This window comes from Arachis stenosperma, chromosome 9, assembly GCF_014773155.1.
Source record: "Arachis stenosperma cultivar V10309 chromosome 9, arast.V10309.gnm1.PFL2, whole genome shotgun sequence".
Lineage (NCBI taxonomy): Eukaryota > Viridiplantae > Streptophyta > Magnoliopsida > Fabales > Fabaceae > Arachis > Arachis stenosperma.
The window spans coordinates 161166473-161185778 of record NC_080385.1 but is presented as its reverse complement, the minus strand read 5'-3'; positions in this window follow the sequence as shown (position 1 = coordinate 161185778).

Below are 19306 nucleotides of genomic sequence, written 5' to 3'. Positions count from 1 at the left end.
TCCAACCTTCGTTTTCAAAGAGCGGTTAGTTTCTTTTCCTCTTTCATATTTTTCGTATGCCTTTATTTTGTAGATAAGTAGGTTTACAGGCTTTTGCTTGGTTCCTTTTTCTCTCCTCTAGAGACCTTTGTTTTTGATTTTTTCTTTTCTTTTTCCCTTTGTAGGTTTTCTCATCTTCTTTAGGAAAAGAAAATGGCCTCCGTAGATTGGGTTGATGTTACTGTCCTAGGGGAGGAGCCGTTGGTTGATGCTGAGTTTATTACTCATCTTCGTACTCACCACCGGCTCTGTACCTCAGATGAGGACGAGCCTAAGTATGAATTGCTTATCCCAAGTTTAGAGGACCGAGTTTGTCATGGGAGGGCCAACGGAACGGCCCCTCATTTCTTCTTTATGTATGAATGCATGATCACCCGTCTGGGTGTTTTTCTACCTTTTTCAGATTTTGAGATGTCTGTTCTGCAGCACTGTCGGGTTGCCCCTACCCAGCTTCACCCCAACTCTTGGGGTTTTTTGAAAATTTATCAATTTATTAGCCATGCTTTGGAGTTCCCGACTTCTCTGAAAATCTTTTTCCATCTTTTCCATATGACCAAGCCCTTCAGTGGGCTAAACAATAAACAACAATGGGTTTCCTTCAGAGCCATACAAGGTCGGAGAATCTTCACCCTCTTTGACGAATCCTTCCACGACTTTAAAAATTATTTTTTCAAAGTGCAAGCTGTAGAGGGTCACCACCCCTTTTTCCTGGATGACAATTCTTCTCCTCGCTTTCCTTTATACTGGCTGGAGGCCTCTCCTTGTGAGAAATATGGTCTGGATGACCTGGATGAAGTAGAGGCGGCCATTGTGGGGTTCCTCCGAGAAGTGTGGGGGAGGGCCCCATATTTGGACACTAAAAAGTTTCTTCAAGGGTCTCCGACCTTTATCCAAGCACAGCTAGGTAGCTTTCATTTGTTTGTTATATTTCTGACTCGTCCACTGAACTTTCCGACTTGTTTAATTCCTTAGCTATTGTTTTATTTTTCAGAAATGGCGAAGACAAATGCTCAAGAATCTTATCAGAGAGTCCAGGAAGCTAAAGCCAAGTCTCGCGCCAGGATTGGTGGTGCCAGGGTTATCTCTCCTCCTCCTCCTCCTCGAAATGTTGGGACTCTTTCCAAGCCCATTGTGATTTCTTCTTCAGCTTCCTCTCAACTGCCCCCCGTCGTCCGACCCTCCCCTGAGCCAAAAAAGCGCAAGACCTTAGAGTCTGGCTCTTCCGGTGAGGTTAAGGCGGATGCTCTTGCATTCGTCCGAAAGAATATCTACCCCCATGCTCGTATAAGCATGGATGATATGTCCGTTTGGAGCCACCTTACCACTATGATTGAGGATAGGGGTGGCAAAACGGGCCGAACCCGTCGGGTCAAACCGCCAAACACGCCAAAAACGGCGGGTCAGGACGAGATTTTGAACCCGCCAAATTTTAAAAACCCGCCAAAACTGCACCGCCAAAACCGCGGGCCAAGGCGGGGCGGGGCGGGCTGGCCCGGCGGGCTGACATATTATTTTTTAAAGGGTAATTTCGTAATTTTGCCACTGATATATAAATAGAAAAATGAGGTTTCCTTCCCCTCCTTCCCAGCACAAACAGTCGGCCCTAACTGCTGCCTGCTAGCTCTCTTCGACTCTTCCCTAACGGCGCCTAACCCTTCCTTCAATCTTCATCCCTTACTCTCCCTTCCCTGACCCTGACTCCCTAAGACGCTGAGACCTCAGACCGACGGACCCTCAGAGCTCAGACCGACGGACCCTGACCCTTCCTTCAATCTTCATCCTTCAACAACTCAGCTCCCTCGTCTGTCCTCACTCCTCGGCTTCGCAGTTCGTGGCGGCACGCTCCAGTTCGTGGCGGTTCGTGGTTCGCCGGTTGCTGTTTCATCTCGCCGGTTCGCGATTCGTGGCGGCACGCTCCAGTTCGTGGCGGTTCGTGGTTCGTCGGTTGCTGTTTCATCTCGCCGGTTCGCGGTTCGTGGCGGCGCGCTCCAGTTCCGGCAGATTCCGGTGGCGCTGCTCTCTCCTCCCCTGCCTCTCGACGGCTCTGAGCCAGTAAGTAAATATTTTTATTTTTTTTTAATAAGGAACTGTGAATCTGTGATTTTGGTTGTGGACACTGGACAGCTTCTTTGATGCTGTTGAAAATTAATGTGGATTTGTTTATGAAATTTGGTTTACTGGTATTTGTTTTTAAAATTTGTTTATGAATTTTGAGAGTAGTTAGGAAGGATTTTGAAGTTTGTTTTACTGGTACTTGTTATGCAGGCAGGAAGCATTGATGAATTTATAAATTACTGTGAATTTGTTTATGAAATTTGTTTTACTGGTATTTGTTTATGAAATTTGTTTATGAATTTTGAGAGTAGGCAGTAAGGATTTTGAAGTTTGTTTTACTGGCACTTGTTATGCAGTCAGGAAGCATTGATGAATTTATAAATTATTGTGGATTTGTTTATGAAATTTGATTTACTGGTATTTGTTTATGAAATTTGTTTATGAATTTTGAGAGTAGGCAGGAAGGATTTTGAAGTTTGTTTTACTGGTACTTGTTATGCAGGCAGGAAGCATTGATGAATTTATAAATTACTGTGGATTTGTTTATGAAATTTGTTTATGAATTTATGAATTTGTTATAGAAGCATTATTTGTATTTAGATGGCCGTATATATATAACATAATTCTGCTATCATTTCATTGTTTTGCCTCCCTTGAAATTCACCTATGAATTGAAAATGTAAGCATAGTACTAATCTGAACTGAAGGCCTATGTTCATTAATTTATGGTGCAAAGCTTATGATCTACTGAAATAGTCCAGAAAAAAAAGAAAAGAATTACATCAATTACACCAGAAATTATAGTGCTATTCTGCTATTCATCTTATTTCTTGCTTATCTTTTTGTGGCTTCTATTAGAGTATTACTGATTTACTGTATTAGTATCAGTTTAAGTATGTAACTTTAGTTTGAACTTTTACTTTGTTGCTTTCTGTGATGCTTTGCTAGTTTGCTTGGTGTATGTGTTCTGACTTCTGATGCAACATTATTGATTTATTGCTCATTTAGATATTGTTATGTATTTGTGTTATTTAGGTTGAGTTGTTGTTTCTGCAATGGATGATTCTATCTCTATGGAAGTTGATGGTGGGAACATAACACAAAATCCTGAAAATATGGAAAGATCTGAAATGGAAGAAGATATTAAAAAGAAAAAGACAAAGGCTGTAACATCTGATGTGTGGAGATATTTCACAAAGCTTGGACCTGGTGATGATGGAATAGATCGTGCTCAGTGTGATGGATGCAAACAGAAGTTTAAGGCTGGTGGTAAACAATATGGGACATCGTCACTTAAGCGTCATTTGGACAGGTGCGTGAAAATAGATTTTGAGGATATTGGTCAAACTTTGATAGAAATGCAAAATAAAATGGGGGCTCTCAAGATAGATAATCATGTGTCGCGTGAGATGTTTGCTGCCTTTGTGATTGATTTTGATGTTCCCTTTTCTATTGTTGATAATAAGAAATTTAGAAATTGGGTCAAATACATCAGTCCAACTCTAGGCCTAATTACTAGAAATACTCTTAAGGAGGATGTGTTGAAAATTTACTCAAGGGAAAAAGAAAAACTTAAAAGTACTTTATTAGCCATTCCTAATAGAGTTTGTTTGACTTCTGATTTGTGGACATCCATCACTACAGAGGGTTATTTATGCCTAACTGCTCACTTTGTTGATCTGAATTGGAAATTGCAAAGTAAAATTTTGAGTTTTTGTCATATGCCTCCTCCTCACACGGGATTTGAATTGTCTTCCAAGATTTTTGAGCTTTTAAATGAATGGGGAATTGAAAAGAAGATTATGACTCTTACACTAGATAACGCATCTGCTAATGATACATGCCAAGATCATTTGAAAAGTACATTAAATATGCATGATTGGTTGTTGTGTGATGGAGAGTTCTTTCATATTCGTTGTTCTGCTCATATCTTGAATCTTATTGTGCAAGATGGATTAAAAATTGCTCATGATGCATTGGATAAGATTAGGGAAAGTGTGAAATATGTAAGGGGATCGGAAAGTAGAATGATAAGGTTTAAAGAATGTGTTTCAGCGATTCAAGGTTTGAATTTTACAAGTGGGTTGCATCTAGATGTTACTACTCGATGGAATTCTACGTACATTATGCTCGAAAGTGCTATCAAGTATCGGAAGGCCTTTGAGTATTTGAAGGCAACCGATCATGCTTATAAGTATTGTCCTTCAGTTGATGAATGGGGGAGAGCTGAAAAGATATGTGAATTTTTATACCCCTTTTATGAAACTACTAATTTGATTTCTGGCACATCTTACCCTACTTCGAATTTGTATTTTCTACAAGTCTATCATATTCAATGTGTTTTGATGGGAAGTTTGAGAAGTGAAGATGAGCTTCTAAGGAGCATGGGAGAAAAGATGATGAACAAATTTAAGAAGTATTGGGAAAAGTATAGTGTCATTCTTGCATTTGGTGCTATTCTTGATCCTAGACTTAAGATTTCTACTTTAGAGCTTATGTATGAAGAGATTGATGCTAAAACTGCAAAAGGAAAGGTGGAACATGTGAAAAAAAAATTATACAAACTTTTTGAAAAATATGACAAGAATTCTCTTCCAATTGTTCAAGCACAAGGACCTAGTATTCAATCTTCATCCATGGCCCATACCCCTGAAAGTGCAACCAAGAAGCGACTCGCAATTGTTGGTGTAAGTAATGTTTAAAATTTTTAAATTCTCTTATTAATTGTCATTATTCTACACTAACAAGATGTGATTATTTCTATTTTGATAGAAATTGATGAAACGTAACCATCAAGCTGAGGTCTCTAGTGGAAAGAATCCACTTGATACATACTTGGAGGAACAACTTTTGTCAAAGGATTGCTTTGAGGATTTAGATGTTTTGGAATGGTGGAAATTATATGAGAGTCGTTATCCGAAGTTATCAATCATGGCACGTGACTTATTGAGTATTCCAATTACTACGGTTGCATCGGAATCTGCCTTCAGTATTGGAGCTCATGTCATTAACAAATATAGAAGTCGAATGTTGCCAGAAAATGTTGAGGCTGTGATTTGTACTCGCAATTGGAATAAAGGCTTTGTTGATGGTAATTACATTGTTATTTACTAATTTAATATTTATAAGTATTTATATCTTGTTCTAAATTTGGGTATTCTTCTATTTGCAGGTGATGGCGAAGGTGAAGATGTGAATCCTCAAGGTGTTAGGAGAGGCGGTGTTTCAACTTCTGGATCAGATTCAAATTTTATTGATTTAGAAGTTGATAATTAATTTATGTGTGTTGATGTAAGGATTTTTTTGGGTGTCTTGTTGATTTATGAATTATGTTGTGTTTTGTTTTAACTTTTAATTATGGTAGAATTTATGTGTGGATTATGATTTATGTGTTTGTTTTGTTATTATTATGCACTTATGTTTAAGATTTTGAGACTTATTATTTGTTATGTGATGTCCTATTTTTATTATTGTTAATTTCAATCAAAAAAATTATTATGGTTGATTATAATTTTTTAATCGATTAATAATTAATTAAAGATATTATTCTAATATTCTATTTATTAAAAAACAAATTTGATGGAATAATTTTATTATAAAATAAAAATTTGGTAAATTGAATTTTATTGAATTTTATCATAAAAAAATTTTGGAAAAAAAAAAAAGGCGGGCCGGCCCGCCAACCCGCCAATCCGCCCTTTGGCGGGGCGGGCTAGCAAGTTGAGCCCATATTAGTTTGGCGGGGCGGGTCAGCCGCGCCCCATATTTTGGCGGGGCGGGGCGGGGCGGGCCAGCCCGCTTTGCCACCCCTAATTGAGGAGAGTCTCAAGGCGGCGGGGGTTTGCGACAAACTCTTGGATATTTTTGAGAAGGCTCCTCTCAGCTCTTTAGGGATGACCTCGAGGGTCGAGGAGCTGGAAGGAAGGCTTCGCTCATACCAAGAGCATGAGGGAGAGTTGAAGAAGGAAGTCACCAAACTGAAGGAGGAGAGAGATGCCCTCCGGGAGAAGGGGAAGGTTTTACAAGCCCAATGCAACATGGAGATGGATTTGAGGAAAACAGTGCAGGCCAGCTATCAAAGTTTATTCAATGATCTTGTGTCTGTGAAGAATGATCTGCTGAATTCTCGGAAGGCATACGATGAGTTGGAGGACTCTATTGCTGATGGCGCCGAGGAGTCTTGGAGGATCTTCCTGGAGCAAGTCAGAGTTATTGCTCCCGACTTGGATCGTTCTCCTTTACATCCTGACAAAGTTGTTATTGTTGGGGCCATAGTTGATCCCCCTGTCCCTGTGATCGTTTCTGAATCAGAGTTAAAGACTCGAGGGCAGAGGATCATGGAGTCTCCTCCTCATGGGAAGGATGCTCCGGGTTCTTCAGCAGTTCCTCCTATTTCCTCTTCATCTCCCATGGATGCTTCTCTTCGTGGTCCTGGTGGCGCTCCTCCTGACTCCGGTGGTGGTGATCCGTCTTCTATTCTTTCTAAAAAATGATTTGCGGGATATTTTGGGGCCCGGCCTGTGGGTCCCCCATTTTTAAACTCTTTTATTTATTTTTGGTTGGTGGTGCTTTGTTGAACAATTTCCTTTGGCCTTTCAAGGCCGTAAACAAAATATTAAGAAATACCCCTTTTTAATAAGGGTTTAAGTTAACAAAATAAATACCCTTTTTTGGATAAGGGTTTAGGTTACCTTATGCGTGTATGCTTTCCTGATTTTGATTTTTCGAAGTCCCCTTGATCTTTTCCTGAAAACCTTTCCTTTTGGCTTATCTGTTTTTCTGAGCCTTTTGTTTAAGGACTTTAGGACATCCTTTAAACTTTTTCCTAGGTTTTTCAATCTCTTTTTTTATTATTCCTTGTACTCAACTTTGCTTTAGTGAGTTCTTATGACTTAGGTTATTTTTGTGATGCGTTTTTCTTCTACTCGGTTCTTTACTCCGATTCGCGGGTCGAAGTATTTCCGAGCTTTTCTACTCGGATTTTCATTTCGACTTATAAGTCGGATTGTTCCCGAGTTTTTTACGATCAACTCGTATAACCTCTTTACACCGACTTGTACCTCGTCGTTTTATCCTGACGACCATCTAGGTCGGTTCATGGGATTTTCACGTTTTGTCGAGCTTAAGTCGGCGCGTTTCGTAGAAAGACTTAGAAAATAAAAAGGATTTTATAAGAGATATTATAGATGAAAAAGATCTTTATTAATTGGGGAGGTACCTTCTTGCTACTAAGGGTTTTAATAGCCTATTTTCCCTTAGCCTCTACTATGATGCCTCGTTAAAAACCCTTCTCCAGAAAAAACCCTTTGATTTTGGGAAAAAATCATGAAGTTGGGAAAAGAGTACATCAGGGAGTAGAGTTCACTTTTAACTGTAGTACCTTTTCATATTACAAGCATGCCACGACCTTGGAAACTCGGTGCCGTTCAGGTCGGTTACTTTATAATAACCTTTTCCTAAAACTTCATTGACTTTGTATGGTCCCTTCCAAATAGCGGCAAGTTTTCCTTCTCCTGATTTGTTGACTCCAATGTCATTTCTGATTAGTACCAAGTCATCCGGGGCAAATGTTCTTCGAATGACTTTTTTGTTGTACCTTGTAGTCATCCTTTGCTTCAATGCTGCTTCTCTTATCTGGGCATCTTCTCGGACTTCGGGGAGCAAGTCGAGCTCCTCTTTGTGCCCCTGTATGTTTCCTATCTCGTCATGGAGAATTACCCTTGGGCTTTGCTCATTGATTTCTATTGGTATCATTGCTTCTACGCCATAGACTAGTCGGAAAGGCGTCTCTCCAGTGGCGGATTGGGGCGTTGTCCTGTAAGCCCATAGCACTTGGGGGAGCTCTTCAGCCCAAGCTCCTTTTGCTTCTTGCAATCTTTTCTTTAGCCCTACTAGTATGACCTTGTTGCTGCCTCGGCTTGCCCATTGGCTTGTGGGTGCTCCACCGAGGTGAACTGATGTTTGATTTTCATACTGGCTACTAAGCTTCTGAAGGTAGTATCGGTGAATTGGGTTCCATTATCTGTAGTGATGGAATAAGGTATCCCATTTCTTGTGATGATATTTTTGTAGAGGAACCTCTGACTTCTTTGAGCGGCGATGGTGGCCAATGGTTCTGCTTCTATCAACTTTATGAAGTAATCTATTCCCACGATCAGGTATTTGACTTGTCCTGGCGCTTGGGGAAAAGGACCTAACAAATCCATTCCCCATTTTGCAAAGGGCCATGGAGAAGTGATACTGATGAGCTCTTCTGGTGGAGCTACGTGGAAATTTGCATGCATTTGACATGGTTGACATTTTTTCACAAATTATGTGGCATCTTTCTGCAAGGTCGGCCAGTAGAATCCGGCTCGGATTACTTTCCTGGCTAGTGACCTTGCTTCGAGATGGTTTCCGCAGATCCCACTTTGTACTTCCTCCAATACCTCGGCAGTTCTTGAGGTCGGTACACACTTTAACAATGGTGTCGATATCCCCCTTCTGTAGAGGGTATTTCTCACCAAGGTGTAGTGTTGTGCTTCCCTTCGGATCTTTTTAGCTTCTTTCTCCTCTTTAGGGAGGATGTCGAATTTCATGTATTCGACTAAGGGGTTCATCCATCCGAGGTTTAAACCGACTACCTCAAGTATTTCTTGTTTGTCTTCTGTTTTTACTACTGAGGGTTCCTGGAGGATTTCTTGGATCAGGCTTCTGTTGTTCCCTCCTGGTTTGGTACTTGCTAACTTGGACAGGGCGTCTGCTCTGCTGTTTAAATCCCGAGTTATGTGTTTAACCTCAGTTTCTGCAAAACGCCCAAGGTGCTCCAGAGTTTTCTCCAAGTACCTCTTCATATTTGGGTCCTTTGCCTGATACTCTCCGCTTATCTGGGAGGTCACTACTTGTGAGTCGCTGTATATCATCACCTTTGTAGCACCGATTTCTTCTGCCAGCTTTAATCCAGCGATCAAGGCTTCATATTCTGCCTGGTTATTTGAAGCTGGAAATTCAAATTTTAGGGAAACCTCTATCTGGGTTCCTCTTTCATCTACCAATATTATGCCTGCGCCGCTTCCTGTTTTGTTGGAGGATCCGTCTACATAGAGTTCCCATATAGTTGGTTTTTCCTCCTGTTCCCCTGCGTATTCTGCAATGAAGTCGGCAAGGCATTGGGCTTTGATCGCCATCCGAGTTTCATATCTTAAGTCGAACTCGGAGAGCTCTATTGCCCATTGAACCATTCTCCCTGCAACATCCGTCTTTTGGAGGATTTGCTTCATGGGTTGGTTCGTACGGACTCTTATTGTGTGAGCCTGAAAGTAAGGTCGTAGCCTTCGTGAGGCTATTACTAAGGAGTAGGCAAACTTCTCTAGTTTGTGGTATCTTAGCTCAGGGCCTTGTAGAACTTTACTGATGAAATAAACTGGATGTTGTCCGACCTCATCTTCTTTTATCAGGGCTGATGAGACAGCCTTGTCTGCTACGGATAAGTACAGGACGAGGTCTTTTTCAGATACTGGTCGGGTCAGAATAGGAGGTTGGCTTAAAAACTTCTTGAACTCCTGGAACGCCTCCTCGCATTCAGGAGTCCATTCGAAATGGCATCCCTTTCTTAATAAGGAGAATAGTGGAAGGGATTTTAGTGCCGATCCTGCCAAAAATCTGGAGAGGGCTGCGAGTCGGCCATTCAGCTGCTGGACTTCTCTTAAACAAGTCAGACTTTTCATTTCTAGGATGACTCTACACTTATCGGGATTGGCTTCGATCCCTCTTTGTGTTAGCATAAATCCTAGAAATTTTCCTGCCTCCACCGCGAAGGCGCACTTTGGGGGATTTAGTCTCATCCCGTGCAGCCTTATGGTGTCAAAGACTTGTGAGAGGTCTGACAAGAGGTCGACTTCCTTCTTGGTCTTTACTAGCATATCGTCGACATATACTTCCATTAGACTCCCCAGGTGAGGGGAAAACACTTTATTCATCAACCTTTGATACGTGACTCCTGCATTCTTCAATCCAAATGGCATGACCACGTAGCAGAAATTAGCTCTGGGTGTGATGAATGATGTTTTCTCCTGGTCTGGCTCATACATTGGGATTTGATTATATCACGAGTAGGCGTCCATAAATGATAAGTATTGATACCCCGAGCTGGAGTCCACTAGGGTGTCAATACTTGGCAGTGGATAAGGGTCCTTGGGACATGCCTTATTTAAGTCGGTATAGTCGACACACATTCTCCATTTACCATTTTGTTTTTTGACTAGCACTACATTGGCTAGCCATGTTGGGTACTTGACTTCTCTGATGAAGCCAGCTTCCAGGAGCGCCTGTACTTGTTCTTCTACTATTAGGGCTCGTTCTGGGCCGAGCTTGCGTCTTCTTTGCTGTACAGGCCGGGATCCAGGATAAATCGAGAGTTTGTGGGACATGAGCTCGGGGTCTATCCCAGGCATGTCAGAGGCTTTCCAGGCGAAGAGGTCGGAGTTATCTCTTAGGAGTTTAGTCAATCCTTGTTTTAGAGTTTTCCCTAGGTTGGCTCCTATATGAGTATTTTCCCCTTCCTCTTTACCGATCTGTATCTCCTCGGTTTTTCCTCCCGGTTGTGGTCGCAGCTCTTCTCTGGCCCTTGCGCCACCGAGCTCTATTGTGTGAACTTCTCTGCCCTTTCCTCTCAGATTTAGGCTTTCATTGTAGCATTTCCTCGTCAACTTTTGGTCTCCCCTTACCGTTGCTATTCCCGCTGAGGTCGGGAATTTCATGCAGAGGTGGGGAGTGGATACCACTGCTCCGAGTCGATTAAGGGTAGCTCTGCCGATTAAAGCATTATATGCTGACCCGACATCAATGACTATGAAGTCTATACTCAGAGTCTTTGATTTTTCCCCTTTTCCAAAAGTGGTGTGGAGGGGCAAAAATCCCAGTGGTTTTATTGGTGTGTCCCCTAATCCGTATAGGGTGTCGGGGTAGGCTCATAATTCTTTCTCATCCAACCCTAGCTTGTCAAAGGCGGGCTTAAAAAGGATGTCCGCCGAGCTTCCTTGGTCTACTAGGGTTCTGTGGAGATGGGCGTTGGCTAGGATCATAGTTATTACCACTGGATCATCATGTCCAGGGGTTATTCCTTGCCCATCTTCTTTAGTGAACGAGATGGTGGGGAGATCGGATGACTCTCCTCTGACCTGATAGACTCTCTTGAGGTGCCTTTTGCGAGAAAATTTTGTGAGTCCTCCTCCCGCGAAACCCCCTGAGATCATGTGGATATGTCTCTCAGGAGTCGACGGTGGTGGGTCTCTTCTGTCGATATCATCTCGCTTCCTCTTCCCATGATTGTCCGACCTTTCTATGAGGTATTTGCCAAGCCGACCTTCTCTGGCCAACTTTTCTATCACATTTTTAAGGTCGTAACAATCGTTCGTGGAGTGACCATATATTTTATGGTACTCACAGTAATCGCTGCGGCTTCCCCCCTTTTTATTTTTGATGGGTCTGGGGGGTGGCAGCCTTTCAATGTTGCAAATTTCTCTGTATACATCCACTATTGAAACTTTTGGAGGAGTATAAGAGTGGTACTTCCTTGGTCTGTTGAGACCGAGTTCTTCCTTCTTCTTGGTCTCCCTCTCCCTCTCTTTTATTGAGGGAGGGTGCCCAGGTCGCCAACTTAGGTCTCTCAGCTTAGCATTTTCCTCCATGTTGATGTACTTTTCAGCTCTTTCCTGCACATCACTCAAGGAGGTGGGATGTCTTTTGGATATGGATTGCGAGAAGGGACCTTCTCTAAGCCCATTGACTAACCCCATTATTACTGCCTCGGTGGGCAGGTCTTGAATCTCCAAACATGCTTTGTTGAACCTTTCCATATAGGCTCGTAAAGATTCTCCGACCTCCTATTTTATTCCCAGGAGGCTCGGTGCATGTTTCACTTTGTCTTTCTGGATTGAGAACCTCATCAAAAACTTCATCGAGAGGTCTTCAAAACTGGTAACCGACCTTGGGGGGAGGCTATCGAACCACTTCATCGCTGCTTTCGAGAGAGTGGTCGGGAAGGCTTTGCATCACGTAGCGTCGGAAGTATCAGCTAGGTACATCCGACTTTTGAAGTTGCTCAAGTGATGCTTTGGATCTGTGGTTCCGTCATAGAGGTCCATATCAGGGCTTTTAAAGTTCCTCGGAACTTTTGCCCTCATTATGTCCTCGCTGAAAGGATCCTCCCCACCTAAGGGCGGCTCTTCTTGTTCGTCACGGGAGTTGCGACCTTTGAGGGAGGATTCTAACTTTAAGAGTTTTCTTTCTAACTCTTTTCGTCGTTCCATCTCCTCTTTTAGGTTCTTTTCAGTTTCCTTTTGTCGCTCCCGTTCTTGTTCTAACTGTTCCAGGCGGCTGTGGACTAATCCCATGAGTTCGGTTACATGGGATGGTCCTTCTTTCTCTGACTCGCGCCCTTCTGAAGAGTTTACCTTCGGGTTTTTTTACTCCGGAGGTGCCTTCTCTGTGCTGATTATCAATTTCCTGGTGAAGGGTGAAGTCCGCATCGTTATTGCCTGTGTCCAGATTCTCTTGCTCAGAATCTGTTTCCACATGACCTTCTTCGTGGGATCTGTCCGCCATCGGTGGATGATCTCTCGGGTCCCCGGCAACGGCGCCAATGTTACGGTGGGTAACCGGAGATTAATAGAATGGATGGCGTTGGTTGGCCCAATCGTTTGCGGAGGGTAGCTTCCGAGTAGGTTTGCACGCTGGAACCTCCTTCCGACTTGTGTACGTGAGTGAATGGGGGGTGGTACCTGCAAAGACACTCCGATGCCTAAGTTAGCAAGGGTGTAAACAGGTCTAGAGAGTATTGGACTTAGAGATACCTGAGGGGTGTCAGTGTATTTATAGTGGTGAGCCAATAGCCACCGTTGGAGTAGTGCCATATTTTTAGGGTGTTAACCGTCCCATTATCTTAGGGAGGTTAAGATATGGCTTGATGAAGTGGTTAGAGAAATTTTAGGGGCAGTTACTCATTTGAATGAGTGCTTATCTGCCAGCTATTCTCCGTTCCGACTTCTTTAGAGTAAGTCGTAGTTAACACCGACTTCTTAATACGAAGGTCGGTGCTCAGCAAGGCTCAATCCTCTGGACTAAGCCTTTCGTTTGGACCTGGGCCTTTATTATTGGACCAAGGTATGAACATATATATACTAAAATTAATTATTATATATTTATATATAAATATTTGTGTAATTTAATTTATTTTTAATGTGTATTTATATTTTTAATATATATTTTATATTAATAATTAATTTTAATAGCTGTTTTTAATATATACATAGTATGATTATAAAAAATATTATTAAAATTAAAATAATTTTTTATTATTTAATATTTTTATTTTAAAATAAAAAATTACTAAAATATAAAAAAATATTAGATTTTATGAATGAATTAAAATTTACCTAGTTATTATTGATCAGTTAGACTTTTTTTAACATGAATATATAGAAGAAAACTCCAAGCAAAAGGTGACAAATTACCAAATTGGTAAACGACATGAAATTTTGAAAGAGAGCCCTCCATAAGTCCATATTCCATACTCCTACTCCATAGCATATTATAGAAGCAAGAAACTTTTGTTATTTTTTTTTTTAAGGATATCATATGAATTATTTTAAAGTTAAAATTTATTATTATTATTATTATTATTATTATTATTATGAAAATTTGATGAGTGCATGTACATTTACATATATGTACATTGACATGCATGATTCTCACGCATTTTTGTAACGTCATTTCTTTTGGATTGAGATCGCGATAAGGATATATAAAACAAGTACGCACGTACCATAATATAAGACGCAATATTATGTCATGTAATAATAATGAAAAAGTATGAGGAGGCAATATAATTGCTCTACAATGTGTACAATGAGGATAATTTTGTAATTAAAATCAAATGATAATTAAAATAATTAATTATTATTTATTTATTTCAAATTTTAAATTTGAATGAAATTAGGATTTTCCCTTTGTTGTACCTCATTCATATAATCCTCCCTCTCCTGTTGACCTAGCAGAAACCCCCTCCCCCAATTTGACCAAGCAGCCACCGAAGAGAGCCTCATCTCCGACGCTAGAGAACCAACCCCCATGAAATTCGCTGTAACCTGAGCCGTTGGCGCTACCCAACCGGTCTTCCCGCACGATTGGAGTGTTTCCTTCAAGCTTGGTGTTTGCTGCTGCCATCGTCCCGCGCCTCCCTCGTGCTACCGTCGAGCGTCAGTCGTCGACTAGGAGCTCCCCGTCGCCGTCTCCTGGCCGCTGGACATCCGCACGCCCGTGTGGACCTGTGTCGCACCATACTCATCTCTGAACGCCGCGTCTTCTTTGCGTTGTCTGTGGTCTGCCGTCAACGAATCTAACGCCACCGTTCCCTCTGCCTGATCGCGACGCTTCTCTTCGTCCCCCTCTTGGACTACAAAAGGTCAGTATAAAGCTATCGTTCTACTCTATAGTGTATATTTGTTTGACACCTAGGCTTCAGATGTTCTTTGATTAGGTGTATGCTGATTTTGAAGTTTATGGTGGTGCAATGGGATTGAGTTCTTGCTGTTTATATATGGTGGGGCTCCATACCAGACTCAGGAGAGTAAGCTTAGGAGAGGCGTTGATATTGTTGTTGGCACTCCAGGTCGCGTGAAGGTATTGCCTTTATAATATATGTTGGTTTCATATAATGGTTTTTCATTTTTGCAATATGATTCATACCTATTGCCAATGTTGATAATGGAAGCTTTAGTCTATTTAATGGCTATTGTTGATTTTATATAGGATCATATATAGAGGAAAAATATTGACCTGAGCCAGCTAAAGTTCCATGTCCTTGATGAGGCTAATGAGATGCTCAGAATGGGTTTTGTTGAAGATGTGGAATTAATTCTAAGTATTTAGTTTGGTTTTTGCCTCTTTGGCTAAATTTCATTTTTTTAAATCTATAATTTATAAATTATTTGAGGCCACTGATGTTCCATGCCAGTATTTGATTTTTTACTTTGTAACTTCATTTTTTTCAGTATAACAATGGTCCTTAATTTTTACAGGCAAGGTACAAGATGTTAGCAAAATTTGGACACTTCTTTTCAGTGCTACTTTGCCAGATTGGATTAAGCATGTATGTATTGTCATCATCTTATGTTTCAGTGCTATTTTGCTAGCCATTTCTTAGATAAAAAACCTAGCAATGATACAAAAAAAGTGCAGCCAAAGAATTTAATACCAAACCAGCAGAATAGAGAGCCACCTCAAGAGAAGATATTTGACATAACAATGGATCCAAGATGAAAGAGGGAACATGATCATGCTAATTTGTTACATTTTATTTTTTGTTGTTTAGTTTAGGTGTGATTGTAACAATCTTTTTTGTCTTTGTTAACCTCGTTTAACAAAAGTTAGAATATGTTAGACATGGGTGTGCTTGCGTTTATTTTTCATCTCGATGTATATATGGTTTTGATTCATATTCATTTATTATAAAGCGTAGATGAAGAGGGTGTGATTATGTTATAAAGATATAGTTTTCAGGTTTGTATGCAGTTGTTGCAAGAATCTATACTTGATTTATTTTAATGAACCATTTTACTTGATTAATTTCAATGAATTATATATATATATATATATATATATATATATATATATATATATATATATGATTAGACATGATAGTTATTCTTTATCTTACAAGTAAGGTTAGTAAATTTGTTGCAAATTATTTTATGCTATACTAACTAGTCATTCGGCACGTAGCGGGTCATTTTAGATAGTGAATACATAGTTATCATTATTTGAGATACATTGGATGTTCATTTTTGTACGTGATCGGATGTTCATTTTTGTTGTGAATGTGGATGGTTATTTTTGGATTCTTAGTTTTATTTGATGCTTGATGGTGATGTTGGATCTAATTATCATGGTTATCCAATTTGTTACAAGTTTCAGATTGTTATTTAACATAGTCTTTTGGTATATAGCTGGTCGTTTTAGAAAATAATTACATTGTTATTTTTACATATTTATGTTGGATGTTCGTTTCTATATGATATTGGATGTTCACTTTTAAAGTATTCGTAAATGGTTATTCTTCGTGTTATTCAACTCATACTACCTGTAGGATGCATTCTAAAGGAATCATTGGATCTTGTGTCATGAACACTGATCATGTTGTCCAAAATCATAACAGATTCAAGTCAAATCTGAAAATATGAAAGAGATATCTCTATTCTAAGACATAACAAATCGGGTATTCGGTTCAGTATGTAACTGGATGGTTACTTTCATAAACAAAATAGATGGTCATTTTGACTCACTCGAAGGTGTGCCATGCCTGAACAACTGTACACCAACAGATTCACAGAAGTTTTAAAAAAAAAAAGGTATCCACTGGAAACAAGTCCTCCAAAAGCATCATAAATAAATCCCCAAGACACTAAGCGGTAAGTAATTTATATAACTTAAGGTAATTAAATTCACAGTAGTCAAACCCTATTACGCTACTTCTTCCTCCCTTTGTTCTTCCTCCCATTTAGTAAATCTTCGGCATGTTGTATCAATGTCCTCATGCTAGGTGCCGTGAATGGTGATCTAACTTCCTCGTGCTAGTTCCTCTGAAATCCAATGCAAGTTTCTATTCAGTTTGTAACCAACAAAGGAAGATTATAAGAAAATGAGCAAAAAACCTTATAGTCATTACAGATGCTAATACAAAAAATAATCATAAGAGCCATTAAGAGAAAGGACTTCCACAGCAAGAATTTAAGTGGTTTGAGAGACCGACTCCTCCAATTATAAACACAACAACCATAAAGGTAAATTAGATTCACACAAAGCAATAACATGGCACACCTAAACAGTAGGGTAATAAATGTAACTCAACCATCCAGGTATTTATTGAAGTAACCATCCGTACCACGTCGATCCAAGAATGAATATCCGAATTCGGAGTACACTCTAGGGACCAAATGTTCTATAATTAAATAAACTTATTTAACACCAAATATAAGAAAATTAATATCTTTATGTGATATGTTCATAATAAAAATTAAAGTAAGTCGTATGTGTGATAGTGAACTTCTAGCTTGGACTTCTTCAAATAAAATAAAAATGGAACATCAATTAAAAAATGGAACATCAATTACAACTTTTCAAAATCTAAGCATTAGAGTAGCAAGCAAGGAAAATAAAAAAAAAAACAGACCAAAAATCATAATAGTTAGAAAGGCTTTATATAGTGCTATGGCAGTTTCTAACTATTCTTTCCAGAGTTGGAAAAAAAGCCATACAGAACTCAGCAACTCAATAGTAAAAAGAAAAAAACCTTTTTCCCCTTCCCCAAAAAGAAAGCTATCATATACAAGAAAAATGAACCGGGTGAACCCTATTCAGTGAATGATTTACTATCATAGTGATTAGAGCAAAAATAATAATAAAAAAAAGGAGCATGCTTTTACTTTTTGAATGGAACAAGAAGAAGATTAAATTAGAGATATGTACATGGTTTCCAACCAAAAAAAATTGAAGCTGAACTTGATGTATATAATAGTCTTTATTTCTTTAATTCATTAGATAATTCTAAATACATCCTGCAAATTCAAAACCTGACAACTTAAGAAAATCAACTGAATAATTAATTCAAATGCTGTGTTGCATATCTTAGGTTTTGAACAAGCGTAGGACAAGCCACCAAGAAAAATTCTCTTACACATTCTTTAAAAATTACGTCTTGAACTAGGAGAAGAGGATGCATATTAAACACAAGTGATTTTCTTTTCTTTCCCAAAAAACCGTTTTATGTCAGTCCAAGAAAAGCTGATCATCACAAAAACCAATCACCACCATAATTGTTTCATCTAAATATCTCATTTCATTCATCATTTCCATCTTCATTATATTAAGGCCATGATACAAAATATGATCACAATTCATTATAAATAACATAAATCAACAAGCCCAGAAAATCAAACCAGTTTTTTTAAATTAAAATAACTGATCAAAAGGAAAGCTAAAATAATAATAACAACAAAAGAGAGACCCTTACACCTAATCCAAAACTAGGCTAAATCACTAAATTATCCAACTTTACCAAATCAGCTTATATGAAAATAGCAAACAATTAAGTCAAGCAGTTGTTTCAATATCATGATCAAGAATACCAAAATTTTAAAACCATTCCCGCTAAAGTTAAATCAATTGCAACGATCTCAACCAATTTCTCATCCCACATGCTCCAGAATACTAAAACTGCACCTATTGCATTTTCACCATGTAGAATTAACCATCCCAGCAACATAATCTATCTCTAGAACAAGATGCAACAGCAATAATGAATTATGGAACGAAGAAACTAACCCACTTACCGTGGATGGTCGGCGACGGTCTGGTTATGATGTTCGTGCTGGTCCCGGTGAATGGTCCACGGCAGGCGGCGACACAAGGCGTGGATCCTCAGCTGCGAACCGTGCCACGGGGATGCTTCCAGCCACGGCGTACTAGTGCAAAGACTGGGCGATGCTGGGTGGGTCGGCGGTGACGGATGTGCAAGGTTGGACAACAAGGCACCGGTCTGGTAGTTCAGCGCCGACGGTGCGATGTGGATGCTGCCAGCGATGGTGTATGGCAGCGAATAGGGGTCGCCGATGCAGTTCTCGTCGGAGCTGATGCGGGTCGCGAGAATGGCGGGTGCACGGAGGAGGGGTTGGTAACCAACGACAGTGATGCGGCGAAGGGGGCTGGTGAGCGACAGTGACATGTTTGAGGGTTAGGGTAATGGATGGTCAACAATGGTAAATTGGGGGTAATTTGATTTAGGGATAGAAAGTAGAATAAATGGGATTTATTGTTATTTTTATATATTGTATAGATATTTCATTGTCTCCCTAGCGGGATCCAATAATAATTTGTTGGACACACAAGTTGAGGTTAAAGACATCTATCTGTCATTAACAATTTCATCTCATACCATATTTGGTAAGACTCAAGAGTAACACTTTTTAATTTCTGAATAAATATATAGCGTGACTTACTCTACTATTCTACTCGGTAGTGTGTTTCAGTTGGTAAATGCTCAATTACAGCTATACCTTTAATGCTTAGAGGCTTCATCCATGCCCATAATTACGATGACCTAGTTAATTAACCGGTTAACACTAATAATTTGATTATTGATCCACATGATTGTAACAATATATATGCATTTCATCAT